Source organism: Lissotriton helveticus, chromosome 8, assembly GCF_964261635.1.
Source record: "Lissotriton helveticus chromosome 8, aLisHel1.1, whole genome shotgun sequence".
Lineage (NCBI taxonomy): Eukaryota > Metazoa > Chordata > Amphibia > Caudata > Salamandridae > Lissotriton > Lissotriton helveticus.
Window position 1 is genome coordinate 152,595,124 of NC_136069.1, and position 21,056 is coordinate 152,616,179.

Sequence of the window (21,056 nt, forward strand, 5' to 3'; positions counted from 1 at the left end):
GGTGCCTAGGCCTGGCAACACCCACAACAAACCCAGGATGGGGGGAAATTCCCCTGCATGGACAAAGGGATCAAAGCCAAAAAGGGGTATGAGAGAAGGACCCCTGAACCAAGAATTTAGATCACTTCTGACAAGGAAACCTGAACCAAGGACAAGAAGCCTGCTGATCCAAGGACTGTCTACCCCTTCTGCCAGAGTGCTGTTTGTTGGGGGAATCCTGCAGTTGATTCTTTATTTTTGCCAAGGAACCAGGAGAGAGGAACTGAGTGTGTACTTTCAAGCTTGCTAAGAAAATCTCCAAGGGCTGGAAGAAGTGCCAGCCTCCTGTTGAAGTCACAGGGTCAAAGGACTTCAATTATTTGCTGAAAGTGCTTGTTGCTGGAAACCTGAAAATCCAGCACCTCTGAAGAATCCAGCAATCTCGACGCCGACGGACGTCGCCGAATCCAGCTCGACATCGTGAGTAACGGCTCCAGTGTCCCGCACCTTCGACGCCGGCCGCCGGGCCCGATCGACACCAGTAGCGACGCCAGTGAGTAGCGAGTTCGGCTCCAGCTCCAAGTGACCCTGTGTCGATGCCGCCGCTGATCGCATCGACGCCGAGCCCTCTCGACGCCGTGAGCGCTGCTCACTCTTGCAACATCGACTTCGACGACGCCGTATCCTGCTTCATCCCGTGAGCGCTGCTCCCGCCTGACTTCGGTCGACGCCGCTGCAGATCGCCCCGACTCCGAGGCCCGATCGACGCCGAAGACGCGACGCCGGACATCTCGACGCCGCTGATCATCGAGTGCTTCACTTTTCCAAGGTACTGTGTTGTTGGGGTCTGTGCAACTCCGGGCTCGACGTAGCGCTCCTCGCGGTCGACGCCGAACCTTTGGATTAACTTTGCCTCGACGTCGTGTGACTCCCGTGTGGGTTACATTGTTGCCAAGAACTGTATTTTAAAGAAGAAGAGTTGCTTTTGATACTAAAGACTTTGTGCTAAGAAGAAACCGTGCTTGAATTATTATTTTTCCTTCCAAGAGTATTTATTAAGACTGTGGTATATTTTTGTCGTTAATTGGTCTTGTGCTAAGCCTTATATAAAAATACTTATTTTTATAATACTACTGTGTCGTGTCCATTTGTAGTGTATTCACTTTATTACTGTATGTGGTCATAAAAGCTTAACGCACTACCTCTGAGATAAGCCTGTCTGCTTTGCCAAGCTACCAAGGGGGTGAGCAGGGGTTATCTAAGTGTGTGATCCCCTTGCCCTGACTAGAAAAGGTGTGTCCCTATTTGTCAGAAGTGTATACCTCTGCCAACTAGAGACAGCCGCTTCTAACATTGGTGGGTCAGCGGTGAGGATTTGAACTTTGCATTTATGACCCATGTGCAGTGATTAGTGTGCGCTACATAGTGAAAGCAGACCATAGCGCAGCCACAATCTGTTTTGGTTGGATATCCTATTTTTGCTCTCCGCTTTCCTGAAGCTTGATTTTTGAAACTGCCAGTTTTGACCATGAGTGATGCCGGAGTCACTACCCCTGTTGTTGTTGTGGAGGAATTTGATAGGAGTAAGATAAAGGATTACAAGTTACAGGATCTGAAATCCTTTTGCAAGCAATTTAAAGTTCCTACCACAGGCTGCAAAAACAAACCAGAATTTCTCAAAGCATTGCAGGCCTGGTTAGAGGCCAGAGATCCCTCTGATCCGGTGGTGGTACCGACAGGGGAAGGGGAGGAGGAGGTGCCAGTGAATGGGCCCACATCCCCTCCTGGCAGCAGTGTTTCCTCCAAAGGTCTTTCTCCTGAAGAAAGAGAAGAAAGGGCGAAGGAGCGAGCATACAACATGGAAATGGCAAAACTTAAGATAAATGGGCAGTTGGAGATAGAGAATGCAAGAGGCAGGAGAGAAGCTGATCTGGAGATCAAAAGGTTGGAGTTTGAAAGAGAGAAGTTAGCTTTGGAGCGTGATACCAGGTTGAGGGAGTTGGAGCTCAAAGCTAAAGAGTTAGAATTGAATCCCTCTGGTGGCAGCATCCCATCTGTGCCTGCAGAAAGTAGGTTTTATTTTCCCAAAGAAGTGATCAAAGATTTTCAGAAGAATGAGGATATTGGTCAATGGTTTAAAGCATATGAGTTAGCATTGTTGGCCCACCGGGTCCCTGAGCAGGATTAGGGAGCGGGGTTGTGGGGTCGCTTTGTGAATGAGGGAAGAGATACCCTGTTAGACATGCCTGTTGAGGATAGGATGTCTTATACTCATATGAAAGATGCTTTAATGTTAAGGTATGGCCTAACCCCAGAAAAGTACAGACAGGCCTTTAGAGAATGTAAGAAGTTGCCTGGTACTACGTGGGTTGAATATGTGTCATTTTTTTGCAGAGCCATGGATGGTTGGGTAAAGGGCAGCAAAGTGGAAAGTTATGATGCTCTTTATGATTTGTTTGCTTGGGAGCACTTGTCTAATAACTGTTTTCCAGAGCTGCGCCAGCACCTTATTGATAGCAAGATATCTAACCCTAGAAAACTTGCTGAGGAGGCGGACCGCTGGGTCAGTACCAGGGTCCACAAGGGTCCAGTGGGAGACTCAGCCAAGGGTGGGCAGGGTCCCCAGCAGAAGAGTGGGGGGGGCAAGGGTAAACAGAGGGAGTTCCAGAAAGTGCCCCAAAGTAATCCCCAAGGGAACCAAGGGAAGGGTTCCCAGCCTCCCCCTGTGAAGAAATCAGAGGCCCCTGCAGGTAAACCTGGTCATAGGGGCCCAATGACCTGCTTCGCTTGTAAGCAGGTGGGACACCGTTTTTATGATCCTCAGTGTCCCTTTAAGAATTCTGGTGCACCACCCAGTGCACCACCCCGTCAGTTGGCGAGTGTAGCCCTGGGAGGGGAGGAGATGGTTGCCCATGGTGGGGAGGGTCCCGCAGAGATGTCCCTGGTCTCTCTAGGAGACATGGAATTGGTCCCTCCACCCCCTCTGCCTAGTAACACTAAGAAATATAGGCAGTGGGTGACCATTAATGGCCATAGAGTGGAAGCTCTCAGAGACACCGGAGCGAGTGTGACAGCTGTCAAGTGTCACTTGGTGTCCAGAGAGCAGGTTGTTCCCCACGCATTCTACCCTGTGATAGCTGCTGACAACTCCCAGAGAGAGTGTGAGGTAGCTCAGGTTCCCTTTGAATGGGGGGGAGTTTCAGGTACTCTTCAAGTTGCTGTAAGGCCCGCCATGCCTGTTGATTGTCTCCTAGGCAATGATTTGGAAGACTCCCCTTGGGCTAAGGTGGAGAGGGAGACACATTTGAAAATGTTGGGTGTGCCAGAGTGGGTGTGTGCAACCACTCGATCCATGACAGCAAGTAAGTGTGTTGATGGGGTTCTGGAGCCTGAAAGTATGGCCCAGGACCCAGCTGTGAAGAGAAGAGGCAGGGGGCGCGGGAAACCGTCCCCCGTAGTTCCCGTGGTCCAGGAGGAGGCAGACCTCGAGGGGTATGCCCTGGAACCCACAGGTGAACAAGTTGCTGAACTGGGAGACCTGCCCGAGCTGACCCACTGGCAGCAGGATGGTGGTCCCTCCAGGGAAGAATTTTGTGCAGAACAGAAAGTGTGCCCTTCTCTTGTGGGTATGAGGCAGCAGGCCTCAGCCCAGACAACAGGTGATCAGTCAGGGTCACATTTGGTCTACTGGGAGAACGATCTCCTATATAGCGAGCCTAAGGCTGCTGAGCCTGGGTCAGCCCGTGTGCTGGTGGTACCCCAGCGCTTCAGAGCCTTCCTACTGGGTTTGGCTCATGACGTTCCGTTAGCTGGACATCTGCGGCAGGACAAGACCTATGACAGGCTTGTCACCCATTTTTATTGGCCTCAGATGAGAAGGGATACAGATATCCATTGCAAGACCTGTCAAACTTGCCAGGCAAGTGGGAAAAGCGGGCGGAAGCAGAAGGCTCCCCTCCAACCTTTTCCCGTGGTCAGTACCCCCTTTGACCGGGTGGGGATTGACATTGTTGGGCCCCTGGACCCCAAGACAGCCCTGGGCAACAGGTTCATCCTGGTCTTGGTGGACCATGCCACACGGTACCCGGAAGCCATCCCTCTCAGAACAGTGACGGCCCCCGTGGTGGGACGGGCACTGATGGGTGTTTTCTCCCGGATGGGGTTCCCCAGAGAGGTGGTGTCAGACCGGGGCACCAACTTCATTTCCAACTATCTGAAGTCTCTGTGGAAGGAGTGTGGGGTAACCTACAAGTTCACCACTCCTTACCACCCTCAAGGTAATGGGTTGGTTGAAAGATTCAACCGTACCCTTAAAGGCATGATTATGGGTCTTGAAGAACCAATGAGGCGTAAATGGGACGTCCTCTTGCCATGCCTGTTGTTTGCTTACCGTGAGGTGCCACAGAAGTCTCTAGGGTTCAGCCCCTTTGAGCTTTTGTATGGACACCCGGTAAGAGGACCTTTGAGTCTGGTCAAAGAAGGCTGGGAGCAATCTCCCAGGAAACCTCCCCAGGATGTATACAGTTACATGCTGGCCTTTAGGAACCAGACTAGGCGCTTCAGAGATCTTGCTCAGGCAAATCTGGAGGCCAGCCAGGAAGAGATGAAGCGGTGGTACGACCGGAATGCCACTCTGGTGGAGCTTCAGCCTGGACAGAAAGTTTGGGTCATGTCCCCTGTGGAACCTTGTGCGCTCAAGGACAGGTGGACTGGACCATTTGAGGTTGTGGAGAAAAAGAGCGATGTCACCTACATGGTGGACTTAAAGTCTCCCAGGAACCCCTTGCGGGTCCTGCATGTCAACCATTTGAAGCCCCACTTAGAAAGGTCCGAAGTGGGCATGCTCCTAGCTACAGATGCTGGAATGGAGGAGGAGAGTGAGCCTCTTCCTGACCTCCTGTATGCAAAAGAGCAAGATGGGTCAGTGGATGGTGTTGTCCTCTCTGACACACTGACCCCTGAACAGCAGCAGGATTGTCGCCAATTGTTGGGACAATTCCCTGATCTGTTTTCCTTGATTCCTGGTGTCACTCAGTGGTGTGTCCATGATGTGGACACCGGGGACAGCACTCCTGTGAAGCACAAGGCTTACAGAGTGACTGACAAAGTCAGAGCATACATCAAGGAGGAGGTCTCCAAAATGTTTGCCTTAGGGGTGGTTGAGTCCTCTAGCAGTCCTTGGGCCAGCCCAGTGGTCTTGGTCCCAAAGGCTGCAGCGCCTGGTGCTTCACCGGAACTTCGGTTCTGTGTGGATTACCGAGGACTCAATTCAGTCACCAAGACTGACGCGCACCCCATCCCCAGAGCTGATGAGCTCATAGATCGGTTAGGGGCTGCCCGGTACCTTAGTACGTTTGATCTAACGTCTGGGTACTGGCAGATCGCCTTGACTGATGGGGCAAAAGAGAGGTCAGCATTCTCCACACCAGATGGGCACTACCAGTTCCGGGTTATGCCCTTTGGGATGAAGAATGCCCCTGCCCCCTTCCAGAGGTTGGTCAACCAGGTCTTGGCTGGACTGGAGGATTTCAGTGCCGCCTACCTGGACGACATCGCAGTGTTCAGCGCCAGCTGGGAGGAACACTTGCGCCACCTCCAGGAAGTGTTGTTGGCCCTGCGCAGAGCAGGCCTCACAATCAAAGCCAGTAAGTGCCAGATTGGGCAGGGTTCAGTGGTGTACTTGGGGCACCAAGTAGGGAGCGGCAAGGTGGCCCCCCTGCAACACAAGATTGATACCATCCTGGCATGGGCACCGCCCAAAACCCAGACTCAGGTGAGAGCCTTCTTGGGTCTCACGGGTTATTACAGGAGGTTTGTCAAGGATTATGGTAACATTGTGCACCCCTTGACTTCGCTGACTTCCAGGAAGCAGCCAAGACTTGTGATCTGGACTGACGCCTGTCAGACGGCCTTTGACACCCTGAAAGCTGCAATGTGCACAGCACCCATACACCAGGCACCCGACTTTTCTAAAGAATTTGTTGTCCAGACGGACGCTTCAGAGCATGGCGTGGGGGCTGTTCTAGCTCAGGTGAATGAAGAGGGCCGAGACTTACCTGTAGCCTTCATCAGCAGGAGGTTACTTCCCAGGGAACAGAGGTGGAGTGCGACAGAGAGAGAAGCATTTGCTGTGGTCTGGGCGCTGAAGAAGCTAAGACCCTACCTGTTTGGGACTCACTTCCGGGTTCAGACAGACCACAGGCCCCTCAGATGGTTGATGCAGATGAGGGGTGAGAATCCAAAGCTGTTGAGGTGGTCCATTTCCCTACAGGGGATGGACTTCACGGTGGAACACCGCCCTGGCACAGATCACGCCAATGCTGATGGTCTGTCCAGATTTTTCCGCCTTAGTGATGAGGACTCCCTAGGGTAAGGGTAGTTCTCCCCACATTTCAGCTGGAAGGGACACGTGTTAGACCTGACATCATTGGCATGAGTCTCTCCTCCATTTTTTCTGTTTGCCTCCTCTGTTTACGATGTTTTTGCTGGTATATTGCTTTGGGCACTGTGCCACTGCTGATCAGTGCCACAGTGCAAGTGCTCCCTATGTGAAATTGCTGTATTGATTGACTTCCATGTTTGGCTTATTTGGTTTACTGTCAGTCCCTAGTTGAGTGCACCATGAGTGCCAAGGCTTGTAAATACAAATGCTGCTAGTGGGCCTGCAGCACATGTTGTGCCACCCACAAGAGCGGCCTAGTAAAAGTATGTCTGAAGGTCTACCATTGCTAGACCACGTGCAGTCTGACTGTCACGAGGACTGCGCAAGTACACCTACTTGCCAGTCCCTAAACCTTCCCTTAACTTCATGTTAGTCACCCCTATGGTAGGCCCAAGGGCAGGGTGCATTGTAAGCATAAGGTAGGACAAGCCTGACAAGGTTGGCATGTCCTGATAGTGAATTACAGCCATATTCGTTTTTCACTATTGTAAGGTAACCTGCTCTCCATCAGTTAGAATGGGCTGCCAGGATTATTAATGCTATAATCCTAGCGGGCTCGGGGAGCATGGTGCAATGTCGAGTTTGGTATCCCTGAACTCAGGGTTTAATAACGCATCCGTTTGGGTGGATGGTTTTTAGACTCTGTGTTTGAAAATAGCACTTTTAGAAAGTAGCTATTTTCTTGTCTAACTGTCTACCGGTCTCTGCTGGTTCTGGTGTGCGTGTGACAGGAGCTGGGTGGCTCCAGAGGTCTGAATGAGTCAGTGTGGATGAGTGGGGCATTTGCATTGAGAGTAGGGGAAGAGTAGCTCCTGATAGCCTGCCCTGCCTGATACAATGCTGGCTCCGCCCCCCTGCCAGGCGACTGATGACTCTGTGCCTGCCAGGGACTTTCCTGGCCCCACCTCCTGCCGGGCAACTGATGGCCCTGCCCCTGCCAGTGACAATGCTGGCTCCGCTCCTGCTGGGCGGCTGAGGACTCTGCCCTGCACAGTGAATAGGCCAGGTGCCTAGGCCTGGCAACACCCACAACAAACCCAGGATGGGGGGAAATTCCCCTGCATGGACAAAGGGATCAAAGCCAAAAAGGGGTATAAGAGAAGGACCCCTGAACCAAGAATTTAGATCACTTCTGACAAGGAAACCTGAACCAAGGACAAGAAGCCTGCTGATCCAAGGACTGTCTACCCCTTCTGCCAGAGTGCTGTTTGTTGGGGGAATCCTGCAGTTGCTTCTTTATTTTTGCCAAGGAACTAGGAGAGAGGAACTGAGTGTGTACTCTCAAGCTTGCTAAGAAAATCTCCAAGGGCTGGAAGAAGTGCCAGCCTCCTGTTGAAGTCACAGGGTTAAAGGACTTCATTTATTTGCTGAAAGTGCTTGTTGCTGGAAACCTGAAAATCCAGCACCTCTGAAGAATCCAGCAATCTCGACGCCGACGGACGTCGCCGAATCCAGCTCGACATCGTGAGTAACGGCTCCAGTGTCCCGCACCTACGATGCCGGCCGCCGGGCCCGATCGACGCCAGTAGCGACGCCAGTGAGTAGCGAGTTCGGCTCCAGCTCCAAGTGACCCTGTGTCGACGCCGCCGCTGATCGCATCGACGCCGAGCCCTCTCGCCGCCGTGAGCGCTGCTCACTCTTGCAACATCGACATCGACGACGCCTTATCCTGCTTCATCCCGTGAGCGCTGCTCCCGCCTGACTTCGGTCGACGCCGCTGCAGATCGCCCCAACTCCGAGGCCCGATCGACGCCGAAGACGCGACGCCGGACATCTCGACGCCGCTGATCATCGAGTGCTTCACTTTTCCAAGGTACTGTGTTGTTGGGGTCTGTGCGACTCCGGGCTCGACGTAGCGCTCCTCGCGGTCGACGCCGAACCTTTGGATTAACTTTGCCTCGATGTCGTGTGACTCCATTGTGGGTTACATTGTTGCCAAGAACTGTATTTTAAAGAAGAAGAGTTGCTTTTGATACTAAAGACTTTGTGCTAAGAAGAAACCGTGCTTGAATTATTATTTTTCCTTCCAAGAGTATTTATTAAGACTGTGGTATATTTTTGTCATTAATTGGTCTTGTGCTAAGCCTTATATAAAAATACTTATTTTTATAATACTACTGTGTCGTGTCCATTTGTAGTGTATTCACTTTATTACTGTATGTGGTCATAAATGCTTAACGAACTGCCTCTGAGATAAGCCTAACTGCTTTGCCAAGCTACCAAGGGGGTGAGCAGGGGTTATCTAAGTGTGTGATCCCCTTGCCCTGACTAGAAAAGGTGTGTCCCTATTTGTCAGAAGTGTATACCTCTGCCAACTAGAGACAGCCGCTTCTAACAAGAAGCTATAGAGAGATAGATCCAGGTGCCCCTTTCATGAATAGATTGTTTTTCTATCATGAAAATGACTATCCTTCCACGAATCCTATTCCTGTTTGCCTATATAACTATATCACTGCCCAAAACAATGTTCTACAACATACGCAACCTACTGACTCGGCTGGCCGGGGCTGGAAAACAGCCACGTGTTTGATGGGCTACGTTGATCCTACATTATACATCTGGTGGACCTGACCTCAAGATATGTTATAGAGCAGCTCAGGGTATGCAGGTGCACCACTGGATTCATGGACCACCAGACCTCCCTCACCTATATTTGGAGAGAGAGGATGCTAAACCTTTATCGCTCCCACGACACCTACTAAGTAACGCCTGGCGCAAATATCAAGGAATTGATCCAATAGGCACCACAAGGTACCTTTTTAGGAAATCAGTAGATGGAACACTGTGGGATAGGCCTTAGTAAGCCCACTGGTGCAAGGGTTCGCCCTTCTTATTGCACTAGTCTTCCAGACTATCAAGGTAGAAGTTGGCATGGAAGCTGCACTCGTAAACAAAGTATTTACTAAACCTCATGAGGTGGAACTACATCTATACACAACCCTCAGGCAATGTAAGAGGCAGCACACGGAATACAAGAACCATGGCACCTTTATACAAACTATCTGCAGTGTAACCATTGAAGCTGATAGGAGGCAGTACAAGTGTTCACAAGAATAGTTGCATGTGCATATATGGTCAAGATAGAATTGCTTGGTCAACAAGGTAGGAGGAGCTACACAACTACTAACTTTAGCTGAAATAGTCTGACAGTTACAACTATAACGGGTTTTTACTAGCAACTACACATTGTTTTGAGCAATCGAAAATCTCTAACTCAGTATTGACTCTAGGGGAATACATGGGCAAACAACAGTGAAGACGGAAAAGTATGCGGCGAGCACATGGCTAACAAAAATGGCTGCCGTGAACAAAATGGCTTTAGCTCATGTCAATTTTCCCCAGACAACCCATTTAGCATTAGCTGAAGACATTTATACATTGTAAGGAGTAGGGTACACATCTGGTACATCAATAAGCATCAAATTATTGGCTTCTTGATGGCTTCTTGATCCAATAAATATTGAGTATTTACAGGCTTAATTTTACGTTTGGTAGGTATACAAGCCGTAATACAAGCAGTAATACAAAGGGAGCAAAATATCAGACCACATTGCAAACATAAGCAACATAATAATAGAACCGGACAGATTATACATAATGCGGTTAAGAGCTTCGAATCCCAAGTTACAAGCAATGACCATAGCCAGCTGGATAAAGTCCATGTTCCATTGTCCGGATGGATCTCAGCAGCAATTTTATGTAACTTACAAATTGCACTATAAACAGATGGAGGATGGTCAGAGTTGAAGACGCAGCAACCGCTTCCGATGATGCGACATGAACCACCTCGGTCAGCCAAGACAACATCAAGAACCATTTTGATTTTGCTATTTTTAGTTCTTCTGTAATGTTTCCAAGTGCCATAGTTGTCTGATTGGCTACAGCTTCCACAACACGCGTTAAACAACTGATTTTATCGCTGTGTTTAGAGGAACCAACAAAAAAGAACAAACCCAAATTAAAGTCATTGTATTGCTCAGTTTGATCCACCTCATCATAATTTATTGTTGTTTGGTGTCTGTTCTTGGAAATTTCATTAAACAGTTGGTAATCCTTATGATATGATGCAGGAGCCAAAAATACAGGTGGCAATAAAAAGGACACTTAGAAAATTCCAGACCACCTAATAGTTAGATGGTAATATCCCTTATTTCCGCAGATAAAATATGACGTGAAGCGACTATTGTTGGCTCCAGCAATGTTCAAATCCAGAGCACAGTCGCTTCTCCCCACAGGAATTTTCCCAACACTACTCACACACTTAACTGCTCGGGCTCTAGTGCCAGCAATAACAGGAGATCCATTACCCTTAGATGTTTCAGCATTTTTGTAAACATAATGCATAGAAGGATTTCCTTGTTGGTACTCCTACATCCCCCATATAGTCCCTTTAGCCTGTGGATCTCCTTCCTCATCAGGATTACACGCTTTATTAGGATAGTAGTTTTATCTCTCCACACCAAAGTCAGTAATATTAGCCACCTCAGTAGCCAATAAGAGTGCGAACCAGGCTTGACATTGAACAACTATGAGAGAATGGAAGAGGAATTAAAGGTGTTCCACCCTCCTTCTGATGAGCCGGCATCATTCCACACACCCAACAATTGGTCATATTTGTAGCGTTGTGGGTATGGTGCAACAGCTGAATGAAGGTATTGTTGGGATAGGACAGTCAATGCTGCTGCTCATGATAGGGAAGAGAGAAATAATGGTGCTCAATGAGGGCTGGAGTAGTGGCATTCAGCATTTGTCAAGCAGGAGCAACTTCCTCTTCAACCCAGGTTATTACTGCTGCGATAATCATGAAAAAGGTAATGCCAGCAATGAACATTTCTATTGACATTTTAGGTCTTGTGCGGCTTAAAACTCAGGACCGTTTTTGTCAATGTGGGCATTGAAATGTTTTCTCGGTGGCCTGACATCAAAATTGTTAATTGTTAATTCAGTTGAGTCTTCTGTGGTAATTGAGTTCTTAGAAGAACCCTTTGAACGTGAAGGATTTCCACTAACGCTTTTATCAGACATCGGAGTCCAATTCATGTCAAGGGTCATGGAAGAGTGTTGAAACTCCAAGGGAATTAGGCACAAGAGGGTTGCTCTTTATCACCCAGAATGCAATAGTGTTCTAGAGAGATTTATTAAAGTTCCCAAAGAGACCATGCAGCAAGCTGTTGCTTGTGGTGAAAGCTGGGAGTTGGCTGTTAAAATAAAAGTGCAAGATTATCGGTTCACTTCCCATTCTTCCCCCGGGGTATTCCCCTTACCCTTGTTTAAAGGAGGGGTTCCCAAAATAGAAGTTGCCCCGTTGTGGGTTACCTCAAAGAGGTTGCTGGTGGACAGTGCAGTAGGAAGAACTGAAGCCTAGAAGGAGAAAGAAAGAGATTTGAAGATTAAAACGAAGGCTTGGTTTGATGAAAGGAAGGAAGAGTACCTTTGTCAATGTGGGTGACTGGGTTAAGATTAAGTCTCCCAGGAAAGTGGTGGTACTTCCAAATTCAGTAGGTCCTTTGAGGAGATTAGAGTTTTAAAAAATGCAATAAAGACCAGTGACCATAGAATGTGGAATTTTTGGAAGAGTGGTGACATGTCCGGTTAGATCCACCGCTGCTGCTGCCTCTACTTCTTGTGCTGCAGCTCAAAATCCTGTTCCAGAAGAGGCCATAGTGAATGAAAGAGGTAGTAGGCCTTGCCGTTTGAAGCGTACTTCTTGCCACTTGCAAGATTATGTTTCTTAGTTTGTCTGCCCTATGCACTGTGTGGTCATGTGTATCAGATGCAATGTTTCACTTATTTCTTTGAATTGTTTTTTCGAGTTATGTTTGTTCCTTGCCTCTAACCTCACTTATATGTAGCTTTGGTTTGTAAAGCTTGTACAAAGTTTGTAACTTTATTTTGAATGGTGAAGGGGGAGGAAGGGTGTTTTCCTGAATATTACTGTGCCTCACATTCTTCATGTTCTGAATTGTGGTTATGTTGCCAGGCACTGGGTTGGAGCTGCTTGTGTGGAAGTTAAGCTGGTTCTCTGAATGTCTGGGGTCTCTGCAACTCTGTGTCCTAATAAAGCTTCCTTCAAATCAACATTAGTGTCTCCTGCTGTCCTTACTGAGGGGACCTACTTCCACATGTCTCCTCTAAGAGCAGATCTATTCTGGCTACCCACTAAAAGAGTATTACTGCATGCGTGGCCAGACACTAGAATAGGTGAAAAAAGGGTCTGGTTAATTATATGCGTATATGAGCCTGATGTTAGAATGTAATCGAATCTTGTATACTTGTTATTGGGCACAGAGAAAAATGTGTATTCCCTGGAGTTGGGCTGTTGAAGGCGCCAAGTGTCTTTAAATTTAAATTCGGAGCAGATCTTAGAATGCTATGAGATTTAGTGAGGTGGTACTTGCAAGAAAATTGACGCTCTATTAAAGGGTCAAATGAGATGGTAAAGTCGCTCCCAAATATGATTAGATCGTCTTGGGGTAATTCCTCCATGATTTTGGAAACTTTCTTCCAGAAGCAGGGTTCATCAATGTTTGGGACATAAATATTTACCACGTGGTTAAGGTTTTCACCTCAGCGTAGGTGTGTTATTAGGAGCCTACCCTACTCGTTGTGGCAGTAAGATTCGAAGGATATATTAGCTCTTTTTGCTATTAAAGTGATCATCCCTCTTTTGTTTTTGTTGAGCCGGGGAGCATGAGACATGAGAAATCCCTTTGTGTTTAATGAATTCTGAGTCCTTACAGGAGAGTTTTGTCTCCTGTAAAAGAATGATGTCACTTTCCGGTGAGGCAAAGGAGTCTAAAATGTTCCTACGTTTGTTGGTATGGTTAAGGCCCTTTACGCTTAAGGAGACGACATTTAGATTATCTGCAAGCTTATGAGCCATTGGGTGAGAGTGTTATAGCGGATGAATAAGTGGAACAGGGACCTTGGTATGTGGGTGATTAAAGATCGATCAAGAACCAAAATATGTTTAGGAAATGTTGAGTGGGAGTTTTGATGAGCGAGTATCTCGTCGAAGCTGAGCGTAAGCTCAAGGAGGAATAGGAGCTCGCACAGCAAGACCAATGTGTGGAAGAAATAGTAGTGCATAACAGGCGAAACAAAAAAATACAGTAAGGAGGGAAGATGAAAGGGCAGAAAAATACTGTAGCAAACCCTGGGAAATCATCCCCACAATCCCCACTCTCCCCTCCCCAACCTGTATGCACTTGGTAGTGTTTTGAATGGCCAGGTAATAGACAGAAGAGCGTCCAAGCATTGGGGCCTTTATAGTCCCCGCTCAGGACATTTGCACATGTTTGATGGCCCTGAGGTTGTTACCAATGAATCTTGTATGAACTATGCCAATGTATATTCATATTACTGTTTGATCATGATAGTGGTTAATTGTTGCTGCACCTTGATAATCTAAATGCAGTTGATCATGTCTACAGTGACAGTCCTGAAACGCAAAACACCGAAGAGTTCCTGCGCAATGTAAACAAAAAAAACACGCTTGAGATAAACTTATAAAGGCCAGAAATATTTATTCAAAGTGTCCGTAATTAAATATGTCACTGATGATGGACTACTTTAATAGGTCACTGATGGTGACATTGATAATGTGACACATGAGGTACACAGTTACAGAATCAATGATGTAATTTGTGATTCAAATAAATCACTTTTCGTTGAATGCAAATATGCAGTGTGTTTGAGAGATACAGTTTCATAGCTTTTAAGCAATGCGTATAAGTAATTCTGCGAGCTTTGAATCTTTCATGCCCTCACTCCAGCCTTCGCTGAAATTAGGTATACAGAGAACTAACTTGTTTGACATACAGTGCTCCCTACCTCACTTTTGCTGTTTCTAACTGCAGTAAGCTAGCATGTGTTACTGTCACCAAACTAAATGATGTGCAAGGTCATGTTTACAAGCCTCTTTGAGTCGATTTTGCAGCAAGCCTAGCAATTTAAACTTGAAGGGCCTAATTTACAACTTTTTTGGCATTCAACAGCATCGCAAGCCTTCCTGCTGTGTTACCCTTCATCAAAAGAAAAGGGCAGGTATGCGCCATATCTATGAGATACAGTGCATTCTTGTAGTTTCTCCCTGCACTGGCGCTCAAAGGGCTGCTTGTGCCAATTCAGGCACTCTTTCACTATGGTGCAGGAGTGTCTCGGTTGTAGAGCTAATTAGTTTTGTGCAAAAAGGGACACCTTCCTGCTAAAAAATAATCAATATAGGTGATTTTCTCTTTCTATGTGTGCTGCTGAATGCTTCATAAATCTCGAGTAATGCAACGCCGTGCAAATCACTTTGTTGTATTGCTTTGCACCATGGAGGCATCTCCACAGGTGTTGTGCGGGTGTTCTAATGCAACATCCATGGATTCAGAAAATGCCCAGATGTACCAGAAGTTGTAGACCTGGGAATGCACCAAAAACCTTTGCCACCCCAGGTGAGGCGCAAGTAGGAAAAATATGTTTATTGCTCCTAGTTTCTTTCCTCTTTCAGTGTGTGCTGCAAAAATCTTTCAATGTGTGCTGCATTTTGCACAAACATAGAAAGAGGAAAACCCCTCGGCAGATTGTTTTTGTGCAGGAAGCTTTTCCTTCCTGCACAAAAACAACCCTACTTACAAGTAGGCAAACTTGCAGCATGGCTCAAGTGTGCGTGCATTGGCGCTAGGCAGCCAGGGCACCAGTATAGGGGAAAAGGCAGGAATGTACATTATTGACTTAAATACAGCGCATTCCTACCCTTTACCTGTCATGCAGTGCAGCAAGGTGACTTGCTGCGAAGCACTGCATGACTCTGCATGACCCACGGTTTGTTGGGCTTTGAAGTCATATCCTTTAGTTCACAGCAGGTGTCAGTAGCAAGTGTTTATCATCCTACAGTCTTGGAAAGAATATGAATCCACTGACAATTGTTACCTGGCAAATAGGTATTTTGTTGCGTTGATATGAACATATGAAATAGTACCATGCTTAATACAATGCAAAGCTGTTAAAAAGAAACTATCTTCAGAATATGATTTAAGAAATGAAACTACAATACAGAAACTCAGTACTGCCATTTTATTGCTGTAGACTGAAAACTAGCTATAAAATATGCATTATGGACAAATTGCACGTAAGAAATATTATGTTAAATTGCCTAATTAATCCAAACACGCTCCAGCTGAACAAGGTGACCACGATATTACATTCAATCGCTGAATCGTCATGACGAGGCAGCTGCGTAATAAAAGTTCATATCTAAGAAAAAGGTACAAAATAATATTTAGCAGTCATCTAAATTTTCACCTACCCAGTAAATCAAATTATGAAAGCATGGTGCATATTTATGTAGTTTCTGTGAGTTATCAACATGATTGGCAGAGGACTAAAGAAAAGAACATGAAATATGCATGATACTTTAATTTGTTAGAAAGACTTGTGGGCAATTTACAGATTCAATATGGCATTGCTTTCATCCTTCTGAGACTGGGATCACACGTGGAAGGAAAAAGGAAATGTTGCATGCTAATATACATATATATATATATATATATATATATATATATATGTAAAATTAAATATACAGGTTTAACAACTGGAATACCAAAGCAGTCTCCAGTTTTATGATACAGATGCAATGTATGTATATATATATATATATATATATATATTACCTACTGGCGGTCGCCAGTAGGTATATATAGTTAGGATTTTTTCTCTATGGGATTTTTGAAAATTCTATGTCTAATAACTTTGGCGTTTGTGGACGGAATTGGCTGAAATTTTCGGGAAAATGGCACATTTTGTTTCTGAGCAGCCCTTGAAAATTTGGGGGGGGTTCGTCAAGGGGGGGCCGAGAAAAAAGGGGGGTCCCAAAACGTGTTTTTAACATTGAGTTTTCCATAGGGCGGTTGGCCTCACTTTTAGCCCGAATGGCTGAATGGATTTGCACGAAACTTGGCAAAATTGTAGGGACTGGTAGCCCGATGTGCCTTTTGTAGGTCTCAATATATGTGCTCCAGTGGATTTTGAGAAATGAACGTTTAAAAAAAGATATATATCTTTAACAGCGGACCTGGCAGCGTCCCAGGACGCGTACTTTTCGCGCAACGGAGCTTTGTGAAGCGAAGCTGATTGGTTCTCCGGCGTCTGTCAACATTCCAAAAAGTCCGTAGCGGCCGCCATCTTGTCTCTCGGTAGGATCGAGAGACAAGAGGAGGTCAAAACAAAGGGGGAAATAACTATAAGGGGGCATAGTAGATCCTCGCTGACCCCCTAGGTTTGATGTGGAGGTTTTAAAAGGGCCCCGCGGGGCAAAAAAAATAAATAATAATAATAATCGAACGGCTGAATGGATTTGCACGAAACTTGGCAAAATATTAGGGACTGGTAGCCCGATGTGCCTTTGCTAGGTCTCAATATATGTGCTCCAGTGGATTTTGAGAAATTAACGTTCAAAAAAAGATATATATCTGTAACAGCGCTCCGCTTCGCGTAACAGAGGTTTGCGAAGCTGATTGGTCATTCTGTCACTGGGCTATAGTTGGGCTACATCTGGCTGATATTTGGGCTACATTTGTTTTTTTGTGTGTCTGGCGGCCATCTTTGGGCTACATTGGGCTACATTGGGCTTCATTGGGCTACATTGGGCTACATTTGGGCTCCAACATATATATAGGCCAATGTAGCCCAATATATATTTTTCAAAGTTAATTTTCGTAAAAACCACTGGAGCATATATCTTGAGACATAGCAAAGGCACATCGGGCTACCAGTCCCTACAATTTTGCCAAGTTTCGTGGAAATCCATTCAGCCGTTCGAGCTAAAAGTGAGTCCAACCGCCCTATGGAAATGAAGGAAATGAATGGGTAATTTGTAATTAGCAAATAGCTAATCGCAAACTAGGAATGCTAAAGAATCGCTATTTATTCCTTAAAGTTCGCTATTTAGGAAATGCAAAAAACTTTGATGATACATATGGCGGTTCATCTCTAACAAGATAAGAAGCATAGGGATACATTTATGATGACTGGCGCATCACCAGGGATGTGTTAGTCATTCTGTGCCGCTGTTCCGTCACCTATGGTGTGCTGCATTTACAATGCGGCGCATCATGGGGCAAAAACAGCACAGATGCGTGATGTATCTGTGCCGTAAAGGTGGCGCATTGCTGGAGTTGTATCGCAAGTGTGATGAAGCTCCAGCAAGGGTCGGGGGTGCCCCTGTCGCAGGGTTTCTGTTCTCACACAGAACTGTGGACAGAGGATTGGAACCTCGGCGAATTAGGGTGTCCCAAAACTCACGTTAGTAATCAAAAACTCCTTAGCAAGCTAGGTACAGTGTCACATTGGATATAACAAACTCTCAATGTTTAGACAATCCAGAATATGAACTTATAGTACCTCAGGATACGTGGAACTCATGAACAGTCGGTCGTTATATATTTCTTAGAAACCAGAACATGGAGTTAAGAAGAACACATGTGTATTTGAAATGTTTATTTACTAATGCCGTCTTCTCAGGCGTAGTATCTTAGATAATACAAGTACACATATTATCAGTAGCAAAATTACCAGCATAGTTACTAGTACATAAAAAGCGAATGGTGATAGTATGTTAACATGCTGTAAATGAATAAGAGTTAGCAACACTTATAAGCAGCCGCGGGCCGTGGAGGGAGTTACGGTGAGGCAGGGAGGCGGGGAGGGGGAGAAGCAGGGTGGAGAATACAAGTACACATATTATCAGTAGCAAAATTACCAGCATAGTTACTAGTACATAAAAAGCGAATGGTGACAGTATGTTAACATGCTGTAAATGAATAAGAGTTAGCAACACTTATAAGCAGCCGCGGGCCGTGGAGGGAGTTACGGTGGGGCAGGGAGGCGGGGAGGGGGAGGGGCAAGGTAGAGAGGGCTCCACCCTGCTTCTCCCCCTCCCCGCCTCCCTGCCTCACCGTAACTCCCTCCACGGCCCGCGGCTGCTTATATCTCACCCTCCCTAATACACATATTATATTATTTGCTAAGAAGGTCTCTTTGTGTTGGTTTAGGGCGTGCCCATACTTTAGTGTCTTAGATTTGAAGGAATCACATCAGCATACACCAGCTCTCTCTTCATGTGAACCGCATCAACTGTTGTGTATGTGTGTTCGGCAAAGCAATATAAAACCCGCCTCATGCCCAGAATTGGCAGAAGTTGCACTTATGTTATGAGTATGAAGTCGTGGAGATCAGACCTCATAACAATTCTGTATCGTGTTGTTCTTGAAACTTTAGCACTCGCTGTACAGATATAGTTTAACAAGCAAAGCAGATAGTAGAGCAATAACATATTATTCTCATGTAAACCACGATGAACTACTAGGTGGAAAGCTAAAGCAACAACTAAGTGTCGTGTGCAGAAGTTGCAAAAAAGGAAAAATGGCGTTTAAACCGGTAATGAGCCCATGCTAACTTAACACGGTGTAAAGATATCCAGGACCTAGATGACACCTCCCCATGATCCGGAAACGAACTGAATAAGATAATAGAAGTGCCATCTCATGAGAGCAGATTGCAAGTTTATATGTGGACGGTCCGCAAGGTAAAGCATTAAAAACTAGGAAAATTTAATGCTAAAGAAAAATAAAACAGCCAAGTACTTTATCGAGTCTTAAGCCAATAGGCAAGGTAAATAATAAAAACTTGACAAATAAGTCAATGAATTGTCAATGAAATGCTAGTACTCAGCATATCAAACATGAAAAAGGTCTATGACATAACTGTGTATGCAAAATAAGCTGCAACAGCCTCCAATAGGAAGTCACCGTCTTCATCCGAAAACAGTTCAGCCATCCAATTTAAAAGCGGAAAAGAACATACGTGCTCTCCCAGCACCGGATCCTCTATCACCATCAGAGGACAGCTCGGTGGGTTTTCAAGAAAGCTCTGTTCCAAGAAAGACTGTGCTGCCGCCAGTAAATTCCAGGGACCAAGTAGTCCATGCATCAATGCCACAGCCATAATCCTTTCGCCAGGACAAACCAACTCGTGAGTAATGATAGGAGTCATCAGCTGATTAAAGTCGACGTCAGGAGAAACCGGTCCGCAGAGACACAAATCAATGGCCCAATCGAAATCACAGGTCAGGCAGTGAAATACAGGCTGGACACAGGTGAAGTAGGAGAATCGAAAAGATAATCCATATGCCGTGCTTAATATCGCCAACGGCATTGTGCCATAATTTTCTAGCATGCGATTGCGGAACAGTGTCAGCAGCTGCAGGGTGGGAGGTTGCATAGGAGGGACATCCATATTTAAAAATGTAAAAAAGCACAAGAGCGTCCGCTGGTAATGCAAGTAAAAATGCCAATCCACGAACCAGAGTGGAGAAAATAGAATGAAAGGAAGCAGGGATGACTCCAAAGATTTTCTCAAATGAAGTCACGAGACCACTGGTAACAACTTTAAAAAAGTGCGCCAGGGCCTTTGTGGAGGATGCGTTAAAGATAGTCGGAACCATCTTGCTGAAATTGAAAGGCAAATCTGAATTGAAAAGGGTCTGCACCTCTGTACGGGTGTTCGCTATGTGAAGCACGAAAGTTTCACGGGCCGAACTCAAGGCCACCTCTCTCTGAGACAAAAGAGCTCTTATTCTTGCCATGCCGTTGAAATCTGTCCCAAGGTTGGTATTTGTGGCCAGATTGAAAACTCCCTATGTTCATGTGTGGGAGGAAATAGAACATTTCTGCAGCAAATAACCCGTTCACTTACTGTTACGATAAAAGGAATACTTTTAATTAACTCAGAACAATCTTCATTATTGAGCATCAAATAACTACCATTTTCCAACAACTTGAACGTGGGGATGATAGCAGGAACTGGCGTGCCTTGCAACACGCAAGCCATATTTGGTCGGTGTTTGTTGCATGAACCGTGTAACTGTATGTGCCTACACATTAGTGAATGATCTGGCGTCTCAGTGCATTCCTCTCCATTCAGATAAACTTCTTGATCATCTTTGAAACATCTGTATGTGTATGGAAGCGACCAGACCTCATGAAGAAAAGCACTACCTAAAGGTTCATAACGACCTATTGGTATATATTTCATACAATTTGAAAACTTATATAAAGCAAAAGGCAGCGTTATTAAACCGTGGATAAGGCACGTTGCCAAAAAACCCGCAATCCTCTGCTGATGATGTCACTGAGCATGTCATGAATGATGTAATATGTGACATCATCAGCAGTGGATTACGGGTAATAGTATCTCTAGTTTACTCCCCTATAGCTGTCTTTCTTTTAACATAAGTGTCTGTTTCCTTCCCTTATACTTACTGTTTTTGGTTCGCTTCCGGTTCGCGTACCGGCGAGCGAACTGGGAAGCGAACTAAGAGAAATAGAGGTTGGCACAGTTCCAAATATTGTACCAATTTTTTAATAACGGGGAGGTAGTTCTGAAAAAAACTTTTTTTTTTATTGTTTTTGTTGTTTTATATTTTTTTTATTATTTTTCGGAACATTTTTTTACTTTTTTTGAATTTTTCTGAACAGTTTTATATTTTTTGGGGGTTTTCTTGGAGGGGGCAATGAAAACGATTCATTGTAAAGGGCTCAACAGGAGCAACAAAACAAAAAAGAAGTATTTATTATTTTGGGCGTTTCGT

At 45.8% G+C, this 21,056-nt stretch overlaps 1 protein-coding gene across 8 annotated transcripts in view; it reads right to left on the reverse strand.

The window, feature by feature from the left end:
• LOC144772452 (uncharacterized) overlaps positions 1–21,056 on the reverse strand; it is a 275,339-nt gene that overhangs the window by 45,539 nt on the left and 208,744 nt on the right. For 6 of the 8 annotated variants that reach the window (XM_078656786.1, XM_078656789.1, XM_078656788.1 and 3 more), the window contains one exon: positions 13,939–15,664. The exons of the other annotated variants lie outside the window; for them this stretch is intronic. The gene's annotated coding sequence lies outside the window, so the exon portion shown is untranslated. Of the gene's footprint in view, positions 1–13,938; positions 15,665–21,056 lie in introns of those variants that run through there. 8 annotated transcript variants of the gene reach the window in all.